Source organism: Pinus tabuliformis, chromosome X, assembly GCF_031772625.1.
Source record: "Pinus tabuliformis cultivar Carrire ecotype Pingquan chromosome X, CPIR1, whole genome shotgun sequence".
In the NCBI taxonomy this organism is placed as follows: Eukaryota; Viridiplantae; Streptophyta; class Pinopsida; order Pinales; family Pinaceae; genus Pinus; species Pinus tabuliformis.
The window spans coordinates 1,106,814,101-1,106,840,640 of record NC_142308.1 but is presented as its reverse complement, the minus strand read 5'-3'; positions in this window follow the sequence as shown (position 1 = coordinate 1,106,840,640).

The window sequence follows — 26,540 nt, the reverse complement described above, 5'->3', positions numbered from 1 at the left end:
GAATGAAAATCCTTCTAGCCCTATTTCTGTAGCATAAGCCTACCTTCAGTGGTCCTCCCCAACCCTCTAGCCTATGTTTGATTTATAGGACAAGAGGAGGAGGTTTGGGATCCTCTTCCTAAGGAATGAGATCCACAAAGAGAAGGAAGTAACTCCATGATGAGAGGAATAAGGCTTGAGTAAGTATCAACTCGAAGCTATTAGTTGGGAAAGATTTGACTCACAAGTTTTTTATACTTTACTTTTTATTTTTTACTTATGTTGAGTCATGTGTGCGGGCCATAGTTTAATACAAAGTGAAATCTTGCGTTGACCCTAATGGTCACTTTTGTGTATGTGCAGAAACTGGCTAGGGAACTACGCATGCAATCAAACAATAAGTTTTTGACCCTTGTAATCCATATATTTCATTCTCTTTGGGATTTTTTAGGTTCTAGCCTTGCATGGGGATGCTTTGGAACACTTTGCTGGATAGCGAAAGATCTAGAGTGATGGTAATTTTCCTAATGCGACAAAATGGCTTGTAACACATATTGACCTCTTGCTCAAGTGGATAAAACATAGGATCGTCATTATGTAAAGCATCATCATGAAATTTTGGTTCTAGGGGAGAATTTACCTTCTATTGTGCCTCTTTCTCCAAAGTCTCAAAATAATTATAGGCATGTTGTTGGAGGAAGTCGACTTCTGGAGTCTTCCTTGAAGGATTATGTTCATCTAAAGGTTATGTCAACACCTCTATTTCTATCATGTCGATCTCATAAGGCCTATGGTATTTGGTAACCCATGAATTACTTACTTGCTCATGCTTTTGGTGATTCTCTTACTTATTATTGGTTTTTTCCCTAGTTCTATCATGCTTTGAACACCTTTCCTTTTATTTCTCCATTTTTGTAACTTTTGTTTGTTTTCTTTTGGTATCTCTATTTTTTTTTCTTTCTTGTTGGCTTTCTTTCTTCTAAATTTTTTCCAGTGCATTTTTCTTTTGATTTTTATACTGTAACTTCCTCTTTGGTATGAATTTGGAAGACTTTGCATGCTTCATGAATTATTTGAGTGATATATTATCCTCTACATCCTCAACATTTAGAACTTATGCTTTTGTTGTAGCTTTTGTGACCATATTTTCATCTTCATTTGCTTTGTGGCTCAATGTTAGGGTTTATATAAATGATCCTACTTTTCTTTGTTTTCTTAACCTCTTATTCTTCTATGACCTCCACAAAATGTTTTCTTTCAAGAAAAATTTGCCAATTATCACCATTGGTTCTTAATTGTGTGTCTACAAGGATTTCTATTAACCCATGATGATATGGTGCTCGGTCAATGTTCCTAGAGTCACTTTGAATATTGAGAGCCATTTTTTTCACGCTCACATAATATAGTAGGGAAAATTAAGTTATTTGACTTTAATAAAATGCATTGGAAGTCTGGCATGGTAGAAGAGTAAGACCTATATCTCCCTTCACAAGTAAGAATGTTTTGCAAAACTAACAGTAGATTCTTCCATTTAGACTTTATTGCAGACACATGGATTCATTTCTTGAAGGTTGAAATATCATTATTGGATTGTGAAGAAAATATGTCCATTGTTCATCCTTTAGTCTCTGATTTTTAAACTAACTTTTGATACTCCTTGGAATTTTCATGGCCTCTGCAATGAAAGACTTTGTTATCTTCGATCTTAAATCCGCTATTTTGGCTTTCACACCATCAAAAGTGTGGGAAAACGCTCTAGTGACCTCAATTTCATGCCCATTAAACTTTTCAAAGAACTTGAACCATCCTACCTTCTATAATTGTTCTCAAACTTGAAGGTAAACACTAAGAAAATTAACCCCAACTGGTTCATAACGAACAAGAACTTCCATCATTGTGGATTTGAAGTTTCACCTTTGAACTATCCTTTTAGACAAGGTTTCAATAGAGAACTAGGCTACATATTGGGTGAAATTAGGCAATGTTAGGGTTATAATGACATGGAAGTGGTAGTGTTGGAATATAACTCTCCTTTTAAATTCATAAATACCCATGGTTTATTTGGATCAATTGATTAATATCATCATAATTTGTGGGATTTGAATTCCTTGCATGTGATAAGAGGAGTTATCGATATGATGGAATGACTTGTGGGAGTATGAAGTGATGGAGATAGGATATGATTGTAATCATAAATGAAAGCCATTCAATCCAAAAGGTATATTAATAATGTACTAATAAATCGATAGATTCAAAAACATATGATTTAATTTAATTAAACTGATTCATCATTTCTATAGTTACCTCATAATGCATACCTTAATTTTGTATCTTGATTTTTCTTCGTTGCAGGTCCATGATGTATCTTGGAGGAAACTAGCTACGAAATGTGGAATCCACTATAGAATGTTGATAATTCTACAATTTTGTCTTTATTCATGTTGTCTGCTTCTTTGACTCTTTGTTGATGCTAAATGTTAATAGTGGTTGATGAAGCTTATGATTGTTGGAAGTTCTCTTTTAAAAGAGAAACACGGTCTTTAAAGAAATTTATTTGAACTTGAAACTTTTATTATACAAAGAAAGAGAGGGAAAAAGGAAAATGGGAAGAAGGAAGGGAAATGAAAAATCTAATTTACGAAGGATCCCTTTGTTTTCAACTAATATTTTTTGCATAGGCATGCCAATAATGTTGGTTTTCATAACTAAGTTTTTTATTTTGTTTATTTTTATTTTCTCTCTCTCTCTCTCTCTCTCTCTCTCTCTCTCTCTCTCTCTATATATATATATATATATATATATCTATCTATTCCTTTGGAAAAATCTAGGCAGATCAACCTTGAGGGGAATCGACAAGGTACTGAACAACGGGGACTCGATTAGTGGAGCTAACCCTTGGTTCTATATATATATATATATATATATATATATATATATATATATATATATATATATATATATATCTATATATATATATATATATATCTATATATATATATATATCTATATATATATATATATCTATATATATATATATATATAGATATATATATATATATATATATATATATATATATAGATATATATATATATATATATATATATATATATATATATATATATATATATATCTATATCTATATCTATATCTATATATATATATATATATATATATATTATTTTTTTATTTTTTATTTTGCTTCTAAAGAAAAAGAGATTACACTTGTTTTGGTGGTAGAAGAGGAGAAGCTCCTTCTACTACCAATCTCAAATCAGAATTTTCTTGCATATTTTTAACAAACTCTTCTCTTGTCAAAGTCTTATGATATAACTTCAATTTTTGCCCATTGACAAGGAAGGTGATCCCTTCTTCATCAATAGTCCTAATTATAACTACTCCATTATCAAAAACAATTTCTATTTCATAGGGACCAAGACAACGTGTTTGAAATTTCCCTTGAGAGTCTTTAAACTTGGAATCAAGGAGAAGAGCCCAATCACCTGGATTGAAATTTTTGATTTTGATGAATTTGTTATGCCATCTTGTCCTTTGTTGTTGGATTATGCTTATTCTTTGTATGGCATATTATTGGATCTCATCTAGCTCATTCAATTGTGCCATCCTATGTTTTTGGGCTTTAGAGAGGTCAAGCCCCAACTTTGCTGCTATCTTGAAGGTCTCCACTTGGAATTCCATTGGAAGCAAAACTTTCTTCCCATAGACAAGCTCATTAGGAGTATGTCCAATGGTATTTCTCCATGTTGTATGGTATGCCCAAAGTGCTTTTGGAAGTCTATATTCTTAGTTTCTTCTATGAAAATGTATAGTCTTAATCAGTATAACTTCAAGTACTTTATTGGTGGATTCCACTTGTTCATTGGCTTGTGGATGGTATGGAGTATATTTGTGGTATCTTATCTTATACTGCTCCATAATATTTTGCACCAACTTATATGTAAATTAAGCACCCTTATCTGTCACAACTTATCTTCGAACACCAAATCAAGTGAAAATATCCTTAAAAAAATGTAACAACAACATTTTTAGTAGCAAAAGTAAGTGGCTTAGCTTCTACCCATTTGGTAACATAATATGTGCAAATAAGAATGTACGTCTTTTGTTTGGAAGGAGGGTTGATGGGTCTAACAAAATCTAGAGCCCATTTTTCAAAAGGTTCTATTAGTACATGTGGTTGTAGAGGCATCTCGTATGATAGAGTAAGTCTCCCCATTGTTTGGAAACTATCACATCTTTTGACATATTCCTTAGCATCCTTAAAAAGGGAAGACCAATAATATCCCAAGCGAATCACTTTATATGGAGTTTTTCTATCAACAAAGTGTCCTCTACAACATTCATCGTGACAATCTTTTAATATCTCAGGTACTTCATCTTCTCAAACACACCTTCGGTTGATCAAATTAGGTCCAATTCAGTACAATTCGCCTTCTATCCAAGAATAGGGTGCACTAGCTTTGATGACTTTCTGCTTTTCTTTGGCTGATAATTGAGGAGGAAATTTTCTTGTAGAAAAATAGTTAGCAATATCTGTAAACCAAGGAGTTTTAGTAGATACTGTAAAAATATATTCGCCAGGAAAATTATATTTTGCAAGAATATCATTATTATCATTCTGCATTCTGGAAAGGAAATTAGAAATTATCTTTTCTTTTCCTTGCCTATCTAAAACGGTAATATTGAATTATTGCAACAATAAAATACATCTATTGATCATGCCATTAGCAATTGGTTTGTTCATTAAATACCTAATGGAACAATGATATGTATGAATGAAAGTCTCATAACCAGTGATATAATGTGAACTTATTAATGGCATGAAAATAAGCTTAAAGCTCATTTTATGTAACTATGTAATTTAACTCTACTCGAGTCAAATTTTTACTTGTATAATAAATAACTTAAGAAGTCAAGTCTTTTTGTTCCAATACAACTCCCAAAGTTGTATCTGAAGCATCAGTTGAAATATGTAATGGGAGAGACCAATTTAGTCCTCTTAAAATTAGTGCCTCGGAAATTTTCTATCTCAATGATTTAAAGCCTTTTGGAATGCATAATTCCAAACAAATTCACAATCTTTTGTAAGAAGTTTGAAAAGTGGTGAAGTTATTTTTGTGAAATTTTCTATAAACCTTCTATAGTAACCTGTGAAACCGAGAAAACTTCTAACATCTCTTTGGCATGTTGGTATTGAAATTTTGGAAATGACTTCAACCTTTGATGTATCCACCTTGATTCCAACACCTCAAATATGATGGCCCAAAACAACTCCATTGTTAAACATCATAAAACATTTTCATGACTTAATGAAAGATTTGCTTCTTTGCATCTAATAAGAATTTTTTCTAATTTTTCCATAGCTTCCTCAAAATTATTCTCATAGACAGTAAATTCATCCATATAAACCTCTACAAAATCATGGATCAAGTCAAAAAATATATTAGAATGTAGCAGGTGCATTACATAAACCAAAATGGAGTAACATGTAAGCATACATACCCCATGGACATGTAAAATTTGTTTCATCTTAATCTTTAGGTGCCAATTGTATTTGATTGTATCCACTGAAACCATCAAGAAATGAAAAATATTTCTTCCCTACTAAAGTGTCTAACACTTGATCAATACAAGGTAGTGGGAAATGATATTTTAGAGTAGATTTGTTTAATTCTCAATAATCTATGCATATTATCCACATTCCATTCTTCTTAGGCACAATCACCAAGGGTTGAACCCATTGGCTATCTGAAATGGGATAAATGAAATTCACATTAAGAAATTTTGTAACTCCTCTTTAACAATTTCTCTCATATTAGGATTCATCCTTCTCTAAGGTTTTCTCACTCGTTTGCCATTTTCTTGAATATAAATATGATGCATACATTACAGAAATTTTGAGGTAAAAAATGAGCATCAAAACAAAAAAGTACAACCAAAATCAACTTTATAAGAACCAATAGGATTTAAGATGATCATATCAACCATGGGGGATGATTCACCATTTTTGAAGTAAAAAGGAAAAAAAAACTACTTTTTCAACTCGTATTTTCAACTTATCTCCCTGCGATTATAGTCAAATTTCTAACGGGAGCATTCATTGGATACAAAATATAATTCATCATCTAAGGAATACCATGTTGTATACTTTCGATGGACCCTGCTACACGAAAAATAAGAAATACATGAAAAACGTAATTGCAATTACATATTTCTTATTTTTTGTGTAGTAGGGTCCATTGAAAGTATGCAACATGGGTACTCCTTAGGTGATGAATTATATTATGCATCCAATGAGTGCTCCCATTAGAAATTTGACTATAACCGTAGGGAGATAAGTTAAAAATATGAGTTGAAAAAGTAGTTTTTTTTTTTTTTTTCCCTCTAAAATTTGATGATGTAATCTAATCTTATTTGATTATTTCCACTATTATTTTACAATATTCCTTATGAGACCCATTTTAGACCTCAAAATTTCTCTAATGCATGTATTTGGGTCAAAACCTTTCATGTCAGTATATTCCCATGTGAATGTAGCGGAATAATTTTATAGCATCTTTATCAATTGTTTCTTTTGAAATTCTTCCAAATTGCTATTAATGTTTAATTCTTTGCCTAAATAAATTTATATCAAATAATTACCAAACTTTTCCATAAAGTTCAATGACACTTTGAACTATCTAGATGAAAAAGATTCAATATTACATTGTTTCTGAAAAATTTCGTCTAGCATGTGCACATAGTAATTTTGCTCACGATATGAAGAAGAATCATGATGGTTCATTAAATTTACTAATTGATCCTCTTCATCATTTTGTGAAATAGTTAATACTAGTTGAATGTTTTTAATGTCTTCATCGTCATCATCTTCAATCCAAACTTCATTTTCTATTTCAGTTATTATTTTTGCAGGTGGATATAATGTGAATTTATTTGTAGAATTTCCATCAGAATTAAATATATCACCAGATCTACAACTTATGAATGCAACAGCTGTAGCTAACCATGGTCTACCAAGGATCAATGGGTGTCCTCCTAGATTATTTTTTGGAGTTAATACCATAAAGTCAACATGATACTCCCATGAATCTAAGGATACTGACATGTCTTCTAAAATACCATCATGTTCAATAACAGATATATCCTCTAATTGTAATAAAGTTGGGGAATACTGAAGATTAGTAACCTTAATTGATCCATAGTATTCTTACTCATGATATTAATAGCTGCACCTAAATCAATCAAAGTGTTTGGAATTTCAATACCATTGATGTGGATTTTTACAATGGGGCTACTTGGATCTAAATATTTTTCAATGATTGGTTTCCCCATCATAATATTTGCAATTTTTCCTACCAATTGAATATTTTTAATGTATTTTTTTTTTCTTCTTGGTTTCTTGATACACAACTCCTTTATTGTTTTTGCAAAGATGGGTATTTCCTTTATAGCTTGAAGCAATGGAATTTTGATGCAAATATTTTTCAATTCATCTAACATGTTATAATCAAGTAAAATTATTTGCCTTTCTATTCCTTTATCAATTTGAAGTCTCTCAGGAAAGTGAGGATTTTTTATGGAAAGAGAAGGTTGTTAAACTATATGAATTGTAGGAGTTGATTTTATTCTATTGTCATCTAATTATGCAGGAATATCTTCCTTTGGAGGGGTCTTTTATTGATCAAGAGATGCCTCCTTTTGGGGAATTTATTTTCCTTATATTCATGGATGACAACTTTTGGTGTTTTCTTTTGCAAAACTCGACTAGATCTAAGTTGGGCATCATTTAGACATAGAGGATCTGTCATAGAAGCTTGAAATTTTTTACCAACATTATAGATGGGTTGTTGAGGTGTTTAATTATTCAGGTTGGGAAGTGGTTGTGTATGTAGTTGGTTATATTTTCGAGTAAATGGAGTGGATGGTAGTGGAAGGGGTTGAATTGGAGTCAATTGTTGTTGGAATTGTTGTTTAATGGGTTGTGGTTATTAGGGAGGAGAAAAATACTAAGGTTGGTATTGAGGGTATGGCTTTTGGAAAGTTTGAGGATAATAAGGATTCTTACCATAAGAACCTTGCCATCCTTGTGACCAAGATGGGTTTTGTGGTTGAAGTGTCCAAGTTTTCCATGGTAGGGGTGTATTCCAATTATTTTGTGGTTATGCATAAGACTAATATTATACATTTGGATCTTGTGCCATACTTATTTGTCGAGGATGCCAAGGTATTTTGGGAGCAACATAGCAAAGTGGTTCAGTTTGACTTGTACTATCTTCTTCTTGAAAAACAACTTTAAGTTGAGGTATTGAAGGGAACTCCTTTGTAGCATTATTTCCTACACATATAACAAATTTCAACACTATCAAGAGGACATTATCATAATGCGTGATTTTTCCTACATTTAGGATAGAAAATAGACAATACAACATTTTTATCTTTTTACTTGTTTTCTATCCTTAGCATATCTAGTTGTTCACTAAGATTCCCAAGAATATCAGTTTTAAAGTTATCAAGCAAATTACCTAATTTTTCTCTACTTATCGTTCCATATGCATATTTTCTTACCCTTGACATGATTGGATCTCTTGGATTCTTGCCATATTTTGATTTTCCCCTTGAAATGTGTTTATATAACTCACAAATTTCCTAAAATGGCAATTTAGAAACATCTCTTTTACCCCTCAGGTTGAGAAGAAAAATCCATTCATCCATTATGAATTTTAACAGAAGATTTTTTAATGTGTCTTCTTCCAAATTATGCAATTTATATCTTTTGACATTGTAGACAAATCTCTCTACCAAATATTTAAGGCTTTCATCCTCTTTTTGGGTCATCTTAAAAACTTCATCCTTAAGGTCACAATGTATGCAATAATCTTTGTATTTTTCTAAAAATATTATTTTCATATCATCCCATGTCTTTATAGAATGTGTTCCTAGACCCATGAACCATTTACGAGCCCCATATTTTAAAGTAGCCATAAATAATTTCAGCTTTTTAGTATTAAGTATATAGTCATATGATTTTCACAATACCTCAAAATCAAAAATAAATATTTATGGATCCTCAGTTCTTAGCCCATGGAAGATAGGGAGGATAGATGAGGAAATTTTTTACATGGTAGAAGTGGTATCAATATCTAAAATAGGGAATCCAAAAGGATCATCTTCATGAAAATCTCCATCATCTCCCCTTCCACCTCTACCACCTCTACCTCCTCTAACATCTCCTCCTATTCTACCTCTTTCCCCACCAATTCTTGGTCTTTCCTCTCCATTGTATACTTCTCCTTCTTCACATGCCATTGTAGATTATTTAGAGCTAATATAAAGTTCAATGATATGATTTTCTACCTCTTCTTCATTTGGTTCCTGTACCAATGGTAGTTCAAAAAACATGCTCTTCTACTTCTTCCTCTTCATTAGGTACCTATAACTCCTATCCTATGATTTGTTCACGTATTGAGGAAATAAATATGAATCCTTCAGTTTGGGATGTAGGTTCTTCAACTACAACTTTTGTGGATGAATTTGGTGATTCCCTAGATTGAATTTGCTGTAGGGATTAATTCTCAGGTGGTTGTGGACAAAAAAACACTCTCGGGTCTCCTGGGACCCAAGGCAAATGAAATTAAGTGACCTGCAACTGTTCAGAGATACATGCACATATTCATGTTAATCTAGAATCAACAAAGTAAAAGAGAAGAGTCACCTCTCAATCTCTAGTGTAGTTTCACTGGAGATCTCAGTGTGACAAAGGGAGGACCGCTTTTCCCACTCCTACAATAGAACTTACACGTAGACAAGACAATAATTAACCTTCACAACATATAGACCTTGATGATTAAAAGCATTAACATACATAAATATATAAAACTAGCATGCATCTAAGAGAACCATCAATCTTGAAATCGTATCAACATATACAGAAAATAAGTCTCAACATCATCAAGTAGACAGAATAGGAGCAGATCTATATTATCAGATGAGAGAAGAATGATTACAACCATGGTTCTTGAATCAAGTCTCCCCTTATCTCCTTAGATCCTTTCCCTCTCTCTCTCTCAACTCTTTGAAAACATAACAATACTTGTCTCAATATTCAGATCCTTGTTACAATGGCCAAGCCTCTAATTTATAGATGAGGAGAGGCTCTCTCCTTGCCAATTTCTTCATGAGTTCAAATGAGGCAAAAGCTTGGATGTTGAATCGCTTTATTGCTCTTCCATTCCCTTGAAGCTTTGTTTGGATTAGCAATGTTCTTAGTTAGCACTGAGGCAAATGTTTCCTGCTTTTCAAGCTGATATTTGAGTGAAAAGCGGAGTGTTAGTCAGTAAACTCGCACTTTTGACCATTAGAATCCCATAAATATCTAATAATGTTTCCCTTTAGGTAAAACAAAGTGTTAACCTAGGGACTAATTCCTTTTTCTGATTATCGGGAGCGTTATAACTCCCTTTGTCTATTTTTCGGGTGCGTTATCCTAGAAAATGTGCCTGCAAATTAGCCTTTTTCTTCCCGTCAAAGTATCCTTCCCCTCTGAGCTGACGAGGAGGTCATTTTATGTATAACAGATGCCCCCTAAAGGGTTAGGTCATAGACAAAGATGATGGCTGAAATAATTTATATAAACTGAAGAGAGAGAGAGAGTTTTGGAGCTTCAGAACTATAGGAGACCTGAAAACAACATCATATGTCATAAATATATAACATGTCCTTAGTTGGGCATTCCCATGCTCAGTAGCTGTATTAGAGTGATTCTTATAAGAGGCATAAATATCATGTCCATTGATAGGCACAATGTGGAAGTTGTATCATAATATGATCAATATGAAGAGTTGTCTATGAAAACAATATACGCAGCTTAGGAGAGGAAACAACGTTGATTGATGTAAGCCTTTACCCAAGGTCTTGGTCGTGGCCTCTCTGAACGACATATTTTTACACATGTGAATAAAAGAGTTGAAGTCAAACATGTGAGAAATCGTTTGATTACCAGTCAATAATGAAAACTATTAACAGATGTGAGGATGGCCATCGATAAGGATGATGGTCTCCAAGATGTCTAGTACAATATGACAAGTGTAAGAAGTTTTTTTTCATCGAACACTCATAGAGTTGTTCAACTAGAAGCCAATAGTGAAAACCCCCAATCAAACACAAGGTAACCTACCACTAAGGACTACAAGTTCTAGGGTACTGATACGTTTATGGATCTTCTTCCTAGATAATTTGTTGAAGTCGATAGGAAGAGATTGTTAAAGGTAGGAAATATGGTGTCCTACATCAGTTGACACGAAACGGGACAAGAATGATTGTTTTGGAGATAAATTAGAGTAATGGTTCAAATAGACAAAGGGAAATTTCAGGCATATTATGGTATGGTCGATATAGGAAGCAAAGAGTAGATGAATCCCTTGAATAATAGAAGATACGAAATCAAGGTTACCAGGGAACTTAGACTCATGAACACCAAAGAGTGTTAGGATACAGGGATGCAGGAACATCAAAGTACGAAGGATAAAATCATAGGATGGTAAGGTTCAATGAGAATCTGACAAAGAGGATTGTTGGGGGGGGTGCCATGTTCAAGGGATTGACAAGGGTATTGCTGCCAAAATATCCTTTAGAATATAGATATTGAGCCATTATTTTGTCCAATGTTTCCCAATCTGATTAAGTTTAACGAGTTTAGACGGGTAAATTCAATGGTCTTTTCATATTTAGATATTTTGAAAAGATCACAAAGGCAACTCCAAGGGGTACCTTTGTCATGGTTGATGACTGGGTGTGACAAAGGGTTAATAGTATAATTTGTTTTTCATAAGTTAGTCCATTGAGTTTGGATAAAGTGATAAACCTATGCCCAATAGAGGTCTACCTCATTTTTCTACAAGTATAAGGAGACAAAGTAAACTCAATATTCTTCGTGAAATTTTAACGAGTTATATGAAGAAAAACTCGATAGATCTTCATAAAATTTTAACGAGTCAGATGAAGAAAACTCGATATGTATTTTTTAGTTTTAGGGAGCAAGAAAAATAGAGAAAAATAATTGTTCAGGTTTTCCTTATAGGAGTTTTACGAGCCTGAAGAAGTTAACTCAGGGGTTTTTCAGTGCAAGAGTGAGAAAAAGTCCCAAAAAAGAATGTGCTCATATATTCTTTGTAGGAGTTTTACAAGCCTGAAGAAGGTAGCTCAGGGGTTTTTCAATTTTAGATCGAGAAAAAGTACCAAAAAAGAATGTGCTCATCCAGAGTCAAATTTGGTCAGGTGCAGGTTTAAACAAGATAGGTGTTGAAAATAGCAACAAGAAATGGCAAATATAGAAGTGCTAAAAATAGCATTTTAGGATACCTTCCAATTTTAGTTAGTCTCTAAACTAAAATTGAGAATTAAAATTCGAATTTGATATTAGCAGTTGTTTGAAAAATAATTAATTAATTCATCTTGAGTTAATTAGTTGGAGAAAATCAAACATGAAGTCTATGTGAAGACATGCAACAGTTTTCCCTTTGATTGAGGAAGTTATCCCTTAATTAAGGAGATCAAGATGAGTTGTACTTTGAGTTGTAATTAGTTAGCTCAGTTAACTGAGTTAAGTCCAATTATATTAGTTCCAACAGTTTGTGGAACTGATTGTGAGTTTAGTTAGTTAATGCATGCATGCATGTAACTACTGTACTTTAGATAACTGAATATTCTCTCATAAATAACTCATGCATGTTAGTTCAGTCAGAGATCCAGTTGAGATCAGAGGATGGGATAGTGTACTATCAATTGCAGGAATATTCCATTGAGGATATTTCTTGAATGAAAAAGGAATTCATTCCTTGGAGATTGCGCAGTTATTTATGAGTTTGGTGAGTTGTGTGAGAGGTGATTTCACACAGGTGGCAGCCAGAGGACCCAGGAGAAACTACGCAAGGAAATAGGAGGCTTGGAGGACTGAAGGAAGGCATATGTTTTGTCTATTCAGTCTATGAGCAGTATTGAGGGATTGTACTAAGCGCTGGATAACTTGTGAGCTAAAGCTTTGTGTAATCCAGAGATATTTCCACTTGTATGATAATACAAATAGCGGGGTTTTTAGTTGAGGCTTTCCACATTGTATTCTTCTGTGTTCATGTGTGATTGTTTCTTCTTCATCTATTATATGTGTTCTATTTGATCTTGCTCAAAACTGATTAAGCTTTCGCAAGTTTGTTTGTAGAAGTAGATCAAGTATTTTGCTATAGTATATTGCATTATCAGGTGATCTATAGTGGGAAATTCTACATGGTATTAGATCTATGGTGATCAAAGTAGAGAATAGTATACAAAGAAAGGAGAAGTTTTAAGTTTGAAGTTCCTGATTATAGAAATCGAATTCTTATCACATCTCAAATTTCACCAATGGCGTTCAATAGTTTGAGACTTGAGTATGCCCTGGATGGCAGCTCGAATTATATAGCCTAGAAGGATTGCATGGAAGCAGTATTAGAGGAAAACGGGTTGAATAACTTCGTTGATCAAGAAGTCCCCAATCCAGTAGCTACTAATGCCCAAGAATTGACGGAATGGAAGAAATGTGTGGCTAGAGCGAGGAGGATTCTTCTGAAGGGAGTTTGAGACCACATTCTCTCGAGTCTCCATGGGAAGGAGACATCGTTTTCAATGTGGAAAAAATTGAAGGATATATATTAGAACAACAACAATTAGAGGAAATTGGCGTTGAAAGACAAGCTTTAGAAAATCAAGAGTGAAAAGGGTGACACGATCTCTACATATCTGAACAAGCTCACCACCTACAGGGATGAGCTTGGAAGTGTAGGGATTATGACAGCCGATGATGACATGGTGAGTCTTGCTCTCCTCAGTCTTCCTAAGAGCTGGCATAGCTACCAAGACTCAGTAAATGGAAGAGAGAAACTACTAGATTGGGAACAAATTTGGTCGGATTTGATGTAGGAGGAGATAAGGAGAAGCACCAGAGATGGATCTTCATCAAAGCAAGATGATGAAGAAAATCTAGCCTTAGCAAGTAAGGCGAGGAAAGGGAAGGGGAAGGCTTCCCATTCCAAATGGAGTTCTTCCCATGGTGGGAAGAAGATTGACAATCGAAAGTGTGATGCTTTCATTGTCATGAGGTGGGCCATTATGCTACGAATTGTCCACAAAAGAAATCCAAGAAGGGATCGTCGAAAGGATCAGATGGTGAGGCACTGGCCTCACAGTTCGAATTGGATTTCACCCTCATCGCATGCATGGTTTCATCAATGGTGGGTTGTGTTTGGTACTTGGATAGTGGAGCCTCATTCCACATGACCGACGATAAGAGTTTATTTAGTACCTTGGAGGAGAAGGACCTCCAGATGCACATTGAGATGGGTGATGATGGAAAGTACCATGTTTCAAGTGAAGGTACGGTTATGTTTCAGAGGGAGCATGGAGCTCTTCTCACCTTGACTGATGTAAAGTATGTGCCTGGTCCGAAGAAGAACCTGGTATCCGTCGCCATGTTGGAAGACAAAGGATATGATGTAGTGTTTAGCGAAGGAAAGGCATTCCTGAGGTACATTGGCACTGGATAGACCAAGAGGATTGGGATTCGAGTAAAGAATCTCTACAAGCTGGAGGTGGATGACTGTGCTGCATTGAGTTCCAAAGTAGAGTTGGTGCAAATCCAAGATATTAGCGAGCTATGGCATAGAAGATTGGACCACTTGCACCATGGGGCCTTGAAGATCATGCAGCAGATTTCTACCGGACTTCCCAAGGGTAAACTGGAGCAAGTGGATACATGCAAAGGTTGTACCTTGGGTAAGTATGAAAAATATTCCTTTCAGGATCGAGACAGTCGAGCTGGAGCAACCCTGGAGCGAGTTCATATAGATGTGTGTGGACCATTCTCGACAGCCTCCACTGCTAAACAAAGGTACTATGTTATTTTTATTGATGATTTTTTGTGTAGATGTTGGATGTACTTCATGCAGAAGAAGGATCAAACCTTCTCAAGGTTTTGTGAGTTCAAAGCCTTGGTTGAGAAAGAATCTAGAAAGAAAATAATGGCCTTGTGAAGTGATAATGGTGGAGAGTATGTCTCTCAACAGTTTAAGGAGTTTCGTGTAGAAGAAGGAATTAAATGGGAGTTGATGGCACCCCATAACACATAGCAAAATCGGGTGGCCGGAAGGAAGAATAGAACAATTGTGGGAGCATCTTGAGCGATGTTGCATGACCAAGGCCTACCACTTCATTTGTGGGCTGAGGCATGCATGACGACAATATACTCGTAGAATAGAAGCCCGCATCATATACTGGGATGAAGACACCAGTGGAGGCCTTCTCCTAGAAGAGACCAGATGTGAGTCACTTCAGGATCTTTGGATCATCGGTTTATTGCCATGTGACCAAAGATGCTCGGAAGAAGCTAGAGCCAATAGCTGAGTTGGGGATACTTGTGGGGTACACTGATACACCCCACAACTATCGGGTGTTCTTTCCTACCAGTCAGAGGACAGTGGTACGCAGATATTTGAAGTTCAAGGAGCAGAAGACCATGCAAGTATCCTATTGGGTCCTTATAATACTAGTGATTACCCCATTACTATTGTAGTTGTATCCCTTATTAATATTGTTGTGCCCCTATTGTCCCCATATTTTTATTATTGTGCCCCATAGAGTCCCTCTATTGTTATTTTTGTGGCTTTATATTATTATTGTTAGGTCAGCTGGGTTATATTATGACTCCTTAGACTCCTATATATAGATTGGAGGTTTTGTCATTTGAATCATCCAAGAATTGCTCATTTTTGTAATGTAAAGGAGGTTGCCCCCTCGAAGAGGCTGAATTCTAAGGCGTTGATCTCTCTTTTCTATCTTTTTGTGAGTTGGTTTCATAACATTTGGTATCAGAGCTTTGGATTCTAGGGTTTCGCTGCTCCAAATAGGTCATCATGGTATTTTCTCTATAACTTTCTTTCTGCGACGTTTCAGAAGTTAAAAAAAAACCCATTTGAGAAGAAATCGCGCTGAATCTTGGGTCTGAATTTTAGGGCTTTTCGCGCTATATTTGCGGAGATATGATCTAAGGAAGTTGGTCTTTTTGCAGACTACTGAATTACATTCCAAACAGGTGACCTGGGGAAAATCGTCATAAATTTCTCTCTGAGCATCGAATTGAAATTTCGTAAGAAGGTACAAAAAGAGGACGGACTGTAGTTTCTTGTATATATTTTTCAGAGCCAAAAGTCGAAACAATGATTCGTGGCACGTCATACAAGTTCACTCTACTGAACTAGTCTATAATCAGGTCATCTTGGGAGATTGTGCATAACTCTTCCTTGGAGAATCCAATTTGGATCAGACTGGTGGCATTGGAAAGAGGACACAGAGGTCTACTATAGATCGGAATTTCAAAACTGTATGATCCGAAATTGCAGAGATACATCAGATTCAATATCAAGCTTCTACAAAGTGAAAAAAGGTGTGTAGTTTTTAATTTTATTTTTTTTTGCATAAGCTTGGTTTGAAAAATTAGTTTGAATTGGTAATTGATGCCCCGAGGAAATAAAATGCAAACACCTAGTAAGCAACCTGAAAGCTCTAGCATGACTCATAAATAAGAAGACATGCAACATGATATATCAAAATTTCAAGACCAAGTGCAACAAGTGTCACTTGCACAAAAAGCAATAGAACCTAAGATGGATGGTTTAAGGAAAGATGTAGAAGCTAAGATGGATGGTTTAAAGAAAGGTGTAGAAGCTAAGATAGATTGTTTAAAGAAAGGCGTAGAAGTTAAGATGGATGGCATGGAAGCTAAGATGGATGGCATGGAAGCTAAGATGAAAGGCATGGACGCTAAATTGATGGCATGGATGATAAGATGGAAGAATTGAAGATAAATATGAATAAGTTACTACAAGAAATGGTCACTAATGGTGAAATGGTAGTAAAGGAAACTCATGATGAGAACAAAAGAAATGTTAATCATGATTACATAGACTCTAATGTTGGATCGAAGACCCACCATATTCTGAAAATCGATATGAGGAAGTTTGATGGCAAGGATCCCGCAACATGGATATTATAGATGGAGCAATTTTTCGATCTCAATAATGTGCAAAAAACACAAAAGGTACATATTGCAACTTTATATTTGGAACCAAATCATTTTGTATGGTACCAATGGCTTTGATCTCGTAAACAAATTATCACTTGGGAAATTTTTACGGAAGAATTGACAGCACATTATGAGGATACAAAAAGCAACACTTTTTTTAGCCAATTGATAAGTCTCAAACAAAAGGGTTCAATAATGGAGCACATTGAGGAGTTCCAAAAATTGAACATAAAGGTAAAAAATATTCCAGAGGAGCATAGGATTGATGTGTTCATAGGGACTTTAAAGGATAATATCCAACATGATGTTCACCTTTGGGAACCTGATTCATTAGAGAAGGCATTCAGGGTAGCAAGAAAAATGGAAAGCAAAATTATGGCAACCAAGAAGCATACCACTCACAACTATAAAGGTGGAAGTGTTGTTGCCCCTAGTATTCCACAACCTATAAGGTTTACACCGCAACAATTGGAAGAAAAAAGAGCAAAAGGGCTTTGTTACAATTGTGATAGAAAATACACTAAAGGTCATAAGTGTGCTGAGAAGAAATTATTCTACATAGATTGCGAAGAGGAAGAAGAAAAGGAGCAAGAAAGGTCAAAAGAAGAGGATATACTCCAGGAAAAAAGCCTAGATAAAGAAGAAATGAATCCGACCATATCTTGTAATGTATTGGCAGGAATTACCACTCCTCAAACCATCAAGATAGAAGGACAAATAAAGAAGAAAAAGGTAGTAGTGTTGATTGATTCAGGAAGTACCCACAATTTTATTCATTGTAAGGTAGCAAAAGAATTGAATTGCTTCTTATATCTAGCACCAGAGTGTCAAGTGATGGTTGCAAATGGAGGAACAATAAATTGATTTGGAAAGTGCCATAATATCAAGCTATCCATGGGAGAATATGTATTGACTAGCCCAATGCTTTCCATTCCAATGGCAGGTGCTGATGTTGTACTAGGAGTCCAATGGCTACAATCCTTGGGTACAATAGCTTTTAATGTTCAAGAACTTTTCATGAAATTTTCTATGGAAGGAAAGGAAGTTGAATTAAGGGGTATTGTAGGGAAACCGAGAAAGATAATCAGCTCTAATGGTATGACAAAGCTTCTAAAAAAGGAACAAAGAGGTGTAATTTCACAATTATGTTCGCTATATGTTTCCACGTTGGAATCATCTATTTCTCCAGATCTCCAAAAAGTCTTGGACAATCATTCCAAGGTATTTGAGACTCCCAAAGGTCTCCCACCTATTCGTGATCATGATCATGCTATTCATCTAATTCCAGGAAGTGTTCCTCCAAACATCAGGCCGTACAGATATCCCTATGCCCAAAAGAGTGAAATTGAACGTATGGTTGTAGAAATGCTAGAGGCTGGTATAATTCAACAGAGTCAAAGTTCTTTCTTTGCTCCAGTAGTATTGGTGCACAAGAAGGATGGATCATGGCGCATGTGTCCGGATTATAGGGAGCTCAACAAGCTCACTATTAAAGATAAGTTTCCCATTCCTGTCATTGATGAATTGCATGGATCAATTTACTTCACCAAGTTGGATCTTCATTCAGGATATCATCAAATCAGAATGAAGACTGAAGACATTCCGAAAACAACATTTAGAACTCATGAGGGTCATCATGAATTTTTGGTCATGCCTTTTGGCCTTACCAATGCACCTTCAACATTTCAAGGTTTGATGAATTCCATTTTCAAACCATTCCTTGGAAAATTTGTGTTAGTATTTTTTGATGATATACTAATCTACAACAAGTCTTGGAAGGATCATGTTAAACATGTTGATAGGGTGCTACAACTATTGGAAGAGAAACAATTATATGCAAAAAGATCCAAATGTTTCTTTGGAGTACAAGAGGTGGAATATCTGGGCCATATTGTATCTCATGAAGGAGTTAAGGTAGACCCTAGCAAAATTAAAGCCATTAAGGAATGGAAAATCTCCACATCCATAAAGCATCTGCGAGGATTTCTCGGTTGACAGGGTATTATCGCAAGTTTGTTAAGAATTATGGGAGAATAGCAGCACCTCTAACAAAATTATTGAAGAAAGATACATTTTCATGGACTTCAGAAGCAACAAAGGCCTTCGAGCATCTTAAATAGGCACTGTACCAAGCACTGGTCTTAGCTACACCAGAATTCACAAAAACCTTTATTGTGGAATGTGATGCTTCAGGAAATGGAATTGATGCTGTTTTAATGCAAGATGAAAGACCCATTGCTTTTGAAAGTCGTCCAATCAAGGGAAAGTTTTTACACAAAGCTATTTATGAGAAGGAAATGTTGGCAATACTCCATGCACTTAAGAAATGGCGACCCTACCTAATGCAAAGACACTTCAAGGTAAAAACAGATCATGATAGCCTTAAATACTTTTTAGAAAAAAGATTATCCTCTAAAGAGCAGCAAAAGTGGGTCACAAAGATGTAGGGTTATGACTTTGAAATCATCTACAAAAAAGGGAAGCAAAATGTGGTGGCAGATGCACTCTCAAGAAAGGATGAGGATGTGGAAGCATTGTTGTGTGCCATTTCTGTTATCCAACCAGATTGGATAAACGAAGCAAGGGAGGAATGGAAGAATGAAGAAGAAGTGTGGGCACTTATTCGAAAGTTACAACAAGACTCCAGTACGTATGATACATTTAGTTGGCAAAATGATTTTTTATGGTACAAAGATCGCTTATACCTCTGTAAGAATTCCCAACTAAAACAAAAGATTCTTATGGAATTGCACACTTCTCCCTTTGGAGGGCACTCAGGATTTTTAAAAACTTACCACAGGGTTAAGAAGGAATTTTTTTGGGAGGGCCTTAAATCAGATATTCAAAAGTTTGTGGCAGAATGTTTGGTTTGCCAACAAAATAAAGTTGAAACAATTAAGACATCGGGTCTATTACAACCTTTATCCATTCCAAGCCAATGTTGGGAGGAGGTTTCAATGGATTTTATCACAGGTTTACCCAAGTCTGAGGGAAAGAGTGTCATCATGGTGGTAGTTGACAGACTTACCAAGTATGCACACTTTTGTGCATTATCACATCCATTTAAAGCCAGTACAGTTTCTACTGCATTTATGGAAACAATTCAAAAGCTACATGGAAACCCAAAGATTATTGTAAGCGACAGAGATCCCATTTTCACTGGAAATTTTTGGACATAATTATTTTCTTGTCTTAGTACTCAGTTAGCTCATATCTCATCTTATCATCCTCAATCTGATGGGAAAACTAAGATAGTAAACAAATGTTTGGAAGGATATCCTCGTTTCTTTGTATCTGATAAACAGACACAATGGGTCAAATGGTTGCCTTTGGCTGAATGGTGGTATAACACTTCCTTCCATACAGCAACAAAAATGACCCCATTTATGGCACTTTATGGATATCAGCCACCATCCATTACATCATATTTAAGAGAAAATTCTAAGGTTCGAGTAGTAGAACATCACATCAAACATCAACAACAAGTCCTCCAACTCTTAAAGGATAACCTCGTGTTGGCACAAAATAGAATGAAACAACAGGCAGATCAACATCGCAGTGAAATAAGTTTTGATGTAGGTGATTAGTTATTCCTATGGACACAACCATATAAGCAAATGTCCCTTAAGCAAGCTAATAATGATAATAAATTATCACCAAAGTATTATGGTCCATACAAGGTGTTGCAAAAGATTGGTACTATGGCATACAAATTGGAGCTTCCTGCAGCTTCTCGATTGCACCCAGTTTTCCATGTTTCATGTTTAAAGAAGGTAATAGGCAACAAGCTCTCAATTCAAACAATATTACCAGAACTTGATGAGGAAAGAAAAATTATATTGGAACCAGAAGCAGTCACAGAAACAAGAACTCGACAGTTATGAAATCGATCAATTTCGGAGTATCTTATCAAGTGGAAGAACTTAGCTACTGAAGATTCCACATGAGAGGATGAGAATTTTATATAGAAGCATCCAGAACTACTCAAGTGTTAAGGACACCACTTTTTTGAAGGAGAGGGGCATGTTGGGTTCCTATAATACTAGTGATTACCCCATTACTATTGTAGTTGTATCCCTTATTAATATTGTTGTGCCCCTATTGTCCCCATATTGTTATTACTGTGCCCCATAGAATCCCTCTATTGTTATTTTTGTGGCTTTATATTATTATTGTTAGGTCGGCTGGGTTATATTGTGACTCCTTAGACTCCTATATATAGAGAGGAGGTTTTGTCATTTGAATCATCCAAGAATTGCTCATTTGTGTAATGTAAAGGAGGTTGCCCCCTCGAAGACGCTGAATTCTAAGGCGTTGATCTCTCTTTTCTATCTTTTCGTGAGCTGGTTTCATAACATATCCCTTGAGAGGGAGCTCAAGTTGCATGTAGAGGGGGAGCTTTTGGTTCATAAGGAGGAGGAGCCTCAAATTGATGCGGAGTAGGCGCATGCAGAGGATCCAGGAGTGGAGACATCCAATCATGCAGAGTCTTCCAGAGATGGGTGGAAATGCTCAAGGGAAGTTGATAGATTGGTGATGGATGCAAGAGAGAATGTGGGACAACCATCCTCTCAACGCAGACAGAGGAGATCACCTGAGTGATACATTGGTTACATGGGCCTTGTTGGGGAGTGTGTAGAGACCGAACCATCTTCCTTCGAGGAAGTAGTGCAGCAGCGAGTTTGGGTTGATGTTATGGTGGAGGAGTACGACTCCATATTTTGGAGTAGTGTTTGGGATGTTGTCCCAAGACCGGAGGACAAGTCAGTGGTGAGTTCCCGATGGCTTTACAAGGTAAAGCAAGTAGCTGATGGGAATATGGAGAAACATAAGGCAAGGTTTGTTGCCCATGGTTTCTCACAGGTCGAGGGGATCGACTATGATGAGACTTTTGCTCCTGCAGCAAGGTACTCATCTATTAGATCAATGTTGGCACTATCAGCACAGATGGGTTGGAAGATCCATAAGATGGATGTGAAGACTGTGTTCCTCAATGGCATGATTGAGGAAGAGGTGTACATATAGCAGCCGGAAGGATTTGTGACCTTCGATCATGAGTCGCATGTGTGTCAACTCAAGAGATATTTGTACAGGCTAAAGCAAGCACCTCCTGCTTGGTACACCAGAATCGACAGTTATTTCACCGGGTTGGGCTTCACAAAGAGTGAAGCAAATGTGAACCTTTACCACATCATGGTAGAAGGTAGGCCATTGATCATTGTTCTTTATGTTGATGATCTGATATTGACAGGTGATGATTAGTTGATCAAGTTTTGCAAGGAGGACCTTGCAAGAGAGTTCGAGATGAAAGACATGGGTCTTATGCACTACTTTCTAGGAATGGAAGTGTGGCAGAAGGATGAGGAAGTGTTTGTGTCTCAAGGCAAGTATGCTAATGAGATACTCAGGAGATTCCACATGGAGAAGTGCAAGCCCATGCAGACTCCTTTAGTAGGTAACTGGAGGAAGGAGGATTCTACTTCAGGTGAGGTAGTAGTTGCTACTGTTTATCGGCATCTTGTGGGTTCATTGATGTATTTAGTGAACACATGACCAGATTTTTGCTTTGCGGTGAACCAGCTAAGTCAAGCTATGGTTCAGCCTACCAAGCTGTTTTGGAAGGTAGCGAAGCATGTACTGAGATACCTCAGAGGAACATCTCAATATGGATTATGGTATAGACGGACAGAGGGAGTGAAGCTTCAGCGCTTCACAGATGCAGATAGGGCAGGGAGTCCATCAGATCGGAAGAGCACTTCAGGAGGAATTTTAAACCTTGGTTTAGCTGCAGTTTCTTGGTACAATAGGAAACAGAGGTCAGTTGCACTTATCTTAGCGGAGGCTGAATACATGGTTGCTAGTTAGGCAGCATGTGAGGCCATTTGGATGTGGAAAATTGTAGTTGGATTGTTTGATCAAAGGATGGATCTAACTGTGATCTATTGTGATAGTCAGAGTTGTATAAAATTCTCTGAGAATCCAATATTTCATGACAGGTCCAATCACATCGATATCCGGTATCATCATCTTCGAGACTATGTGGTGAAGAGGATCATGTTGTTGTTGTATGTTTCGACGGAGGAGCAGGATGAAAATATTTTGACTAAGGCATTGTCAAAATGAAAATTCGAGTTCCACAAAGAAACGATTGGGGTGACAGATAATCCCTTTCTTGGTGAGAGGGAGTGTTGAAAATAGCAACAAGAAATGCTAAATATAGAACTGCTAAAAATAGCATTGCTATAAATAGCATTTCGAGATACATTCCAATTTTAGTTAATCCCTGAACTAAAATTGAGAATTAAAATTCAAATTTGATGTTAGTAGCTGTTTGAAAAATAATTAATTAATTCATCTTGAATTAATTAGTTGGAGAAAATCAAACATGAAGTCTATGTGAAGACATGCAACAATTTTCCCTTTGATTGAGGAAGTTATCCCTTAATTAAGGAGATCAGGATGAGTTGTACTTTGAGTTGTAATTAGTTAGCTCAGTTACTGAGTTAAGTCCAGTTAGATTAGTTACAATAATTTGTGGAACAGATTGTGAGTTCAGTTAGTTAATGCATGCATGCATGTAACTACCGTACTTCAGATAACTGAATATTATCTCATAAATAACTCATGCATGTCAATGCAGTTAGAGACCCAGTTGAGATCAGAGGATGGGACAATGTACTATCAGTTGCAGGAATGTTCCATTGAGGATATCTCTTGCATGAAGAAGGAATTCATTCCTTCGATATTTCACAGTTATTTCTGAGTTTGGTGAGTTGTGTGAGAGGTGATTTCACACAGGTGGCAGCCAAAGGACCAAGGAGAAACTTCACAAGGAAATAGGAGGCTTGGAGGACTAAAGGAAGGCATATGTTGTGTTTATTCAGTCTATGAGCAGCATTGAGGGATTGTACTGAGAGATGGATAGCTTGTGAGCTAAAGCTTTGTGTAATCCAGAGATATTTCCACTTGTATGATAATACAGATAGCAGGGTTTTTAGCTGAGGCTTTCCCCAGAGTATTCTTTTGTGTTCATGTGTGATTGTTTCTTCTTCATCTATTATATCTATTCTATTTGATCTTTATAAAAACCGATTAAGCTTCCGCAAGTTTTTTTGTAGAAGTAGATCAAATATTTTGCTTTAGTATATTGCATTATCAGGTGATCTACAATGGGAAATTCTACAATAGGAATGAATAGATTCAATTTCAATGACTAGCTGAAGTGAGTCATACCTCCATAGTGACTATAAGAAGGGTGACATGCCCTCATTTTCACCGTTTGAAGTTTGTGAGAGTGCTTTGTGTTAGCACTATGTAGTTTTCCTAGGTTGAGGAGGAAAATTGCAGAGGTAACCACAAACCTCTTTTGGACCAGAATCTAGCCCTTCTAGCCTGGAGAGGGCTCTCTCTATTTGAATTTACAGTCAATTAGATGACTGAATGTTTCAGATTTGAGGCTAGTTATGAAGATCAAAAGATAGGTTTTAAAGTTGTGGTTGTAGAGTAAAGGAGAGGTCCATTGGGCATGGAGTCATAATAATGTTCAACAATCAATCACAAATGAACAGAGCAACGTAAAATAGGGTGAGGTAGGGAAACTCCTAGATCTTACAAAGCTGTTGTAGTATGGGTGAGATGAATGAGGGTAAGGATATGTTAAATATAAAGCACACAGAGTTGAATTTCCTATTTAATTTTAGAAGAAAAACATTAAAATTGCTTGACAAGCTAGAGTAGAGTACTATGAGTAAATTCCACTCATAATCTTCTTGTAAACAATTAAGAAGGAGAATCCATGTAAAAACTAGAAGGAAAGACAAATTTACAAAAAGAGAAACATCACCATTTGTCTGACACAAGAATCCTGAAACAAAATTGTCCCTGTATTGCTGAATTGATTACTTGTATTGAAACTCCACAACTTACAATATCAAAGGAAATATCTTCTTTTTACTCCACAATCAACCCTTTCTACATTCAAGATCATGCACTATATACAAAATATTGTTTCTAGATCAAAGGAGGTCGAAACCCACCTATCCCCAATAGATGGAACTGATTTCATGAAGATAGGAAAGGAAAAACCACTATTCTGGAAACTAGGAAAGCATCTTTGACTATTACTTATAAACTTGCCTACACTCCTAATACATTGAACTTGTACAAAACATCATGAGAGAAGTTTTTACATGATAAAACATAAATAATGACATGATTTAAAATTTCATTTGCCAACGTTGAGGTAAAAATTCGGTCCAAAAAAGTTGGTTGTATATGTGCGTAGCGCCTATGCGCAACACCTGACTATTCCTTCTCTGACCGCATAGATGTCTGCAATTTGATAAAATAAATTCCTATTTGATGCCTTGTTGACTGTAATAAACATATCCATGCCCTATAAGTACCAAATTTTTTCCAAAAATGCCCTTTTCAAGAAATCTTAGTCCTATTTCTCATCCTGTGTGCAATGAATGTGTTTATTGAATAAATCCTAAATGGTGAATCTGATTGGATTGAGTTTATGTCAGTAGTTTAATATAATCATAATGCTTCTCCAAAAAAAAATTGAGCTAAATATGACACAGGATTTCGATAAAACCCAAAATTTTTTGTAGATGATGGTGGCTCGTTTCTTTAAAACCATGAAACATTTTAACCTAAAATTAAGTGGGTTTATTCATATTATCCCCATACATCTACTATACAAATATCATGGTAAATGGGTACAGTTTTTAAGATATATGGTGAAAATATGTTGACTGTGTGAATGTACAATGCTTGTGTGCAACGCCATCTATTTTTCATGGTTTAAGCAACAATGGGATCTTTGAACAACATCCACATGTTGGTGATGATCCTAACAGTATACTAGTGATAACACCCACCCCTTTCAAGCCTCCTTTTTCCAAAAATGCAAAACATTCATCTCTAGACCAAAAACCCTAACCCTAATGCTTTTCAATGGTGCAACAAACTTTTGGTTGATGTCTAGAGCGTCTGAAAATGTGAAGAATGAACTTGGTGGATGTCTTTGAAATCCAAGCATGTCCTTTTAATCCTCAACATGGTCTAAAGTCTTGTTTAGTTACAATTATTCCCCACTTTAAAAAACACAACACCACTTGCGATGATGAGGTATGATCTTGTAAATAACATGACAATTGACTCATGACACCTTACTCATGACCAAACACCACTTATTTCTCTAAATGATGTTTTAAACTTGATATTATAAAATCATGACTAAACTTCAAAAATTGACCTAAATACATAGAAAAATGAAAATGATAGTGATTACTATGACTACAAGATACTAACACTCTAGAGAGAAAAAGGGGAAAAACTTTCCCGAGTGATTGTGAGTAATCCAGGCGACCATTCGACGTTTTATTAGTTCCAGGCAATTGGCTTAATCCTTATCATACATTTATATACTTA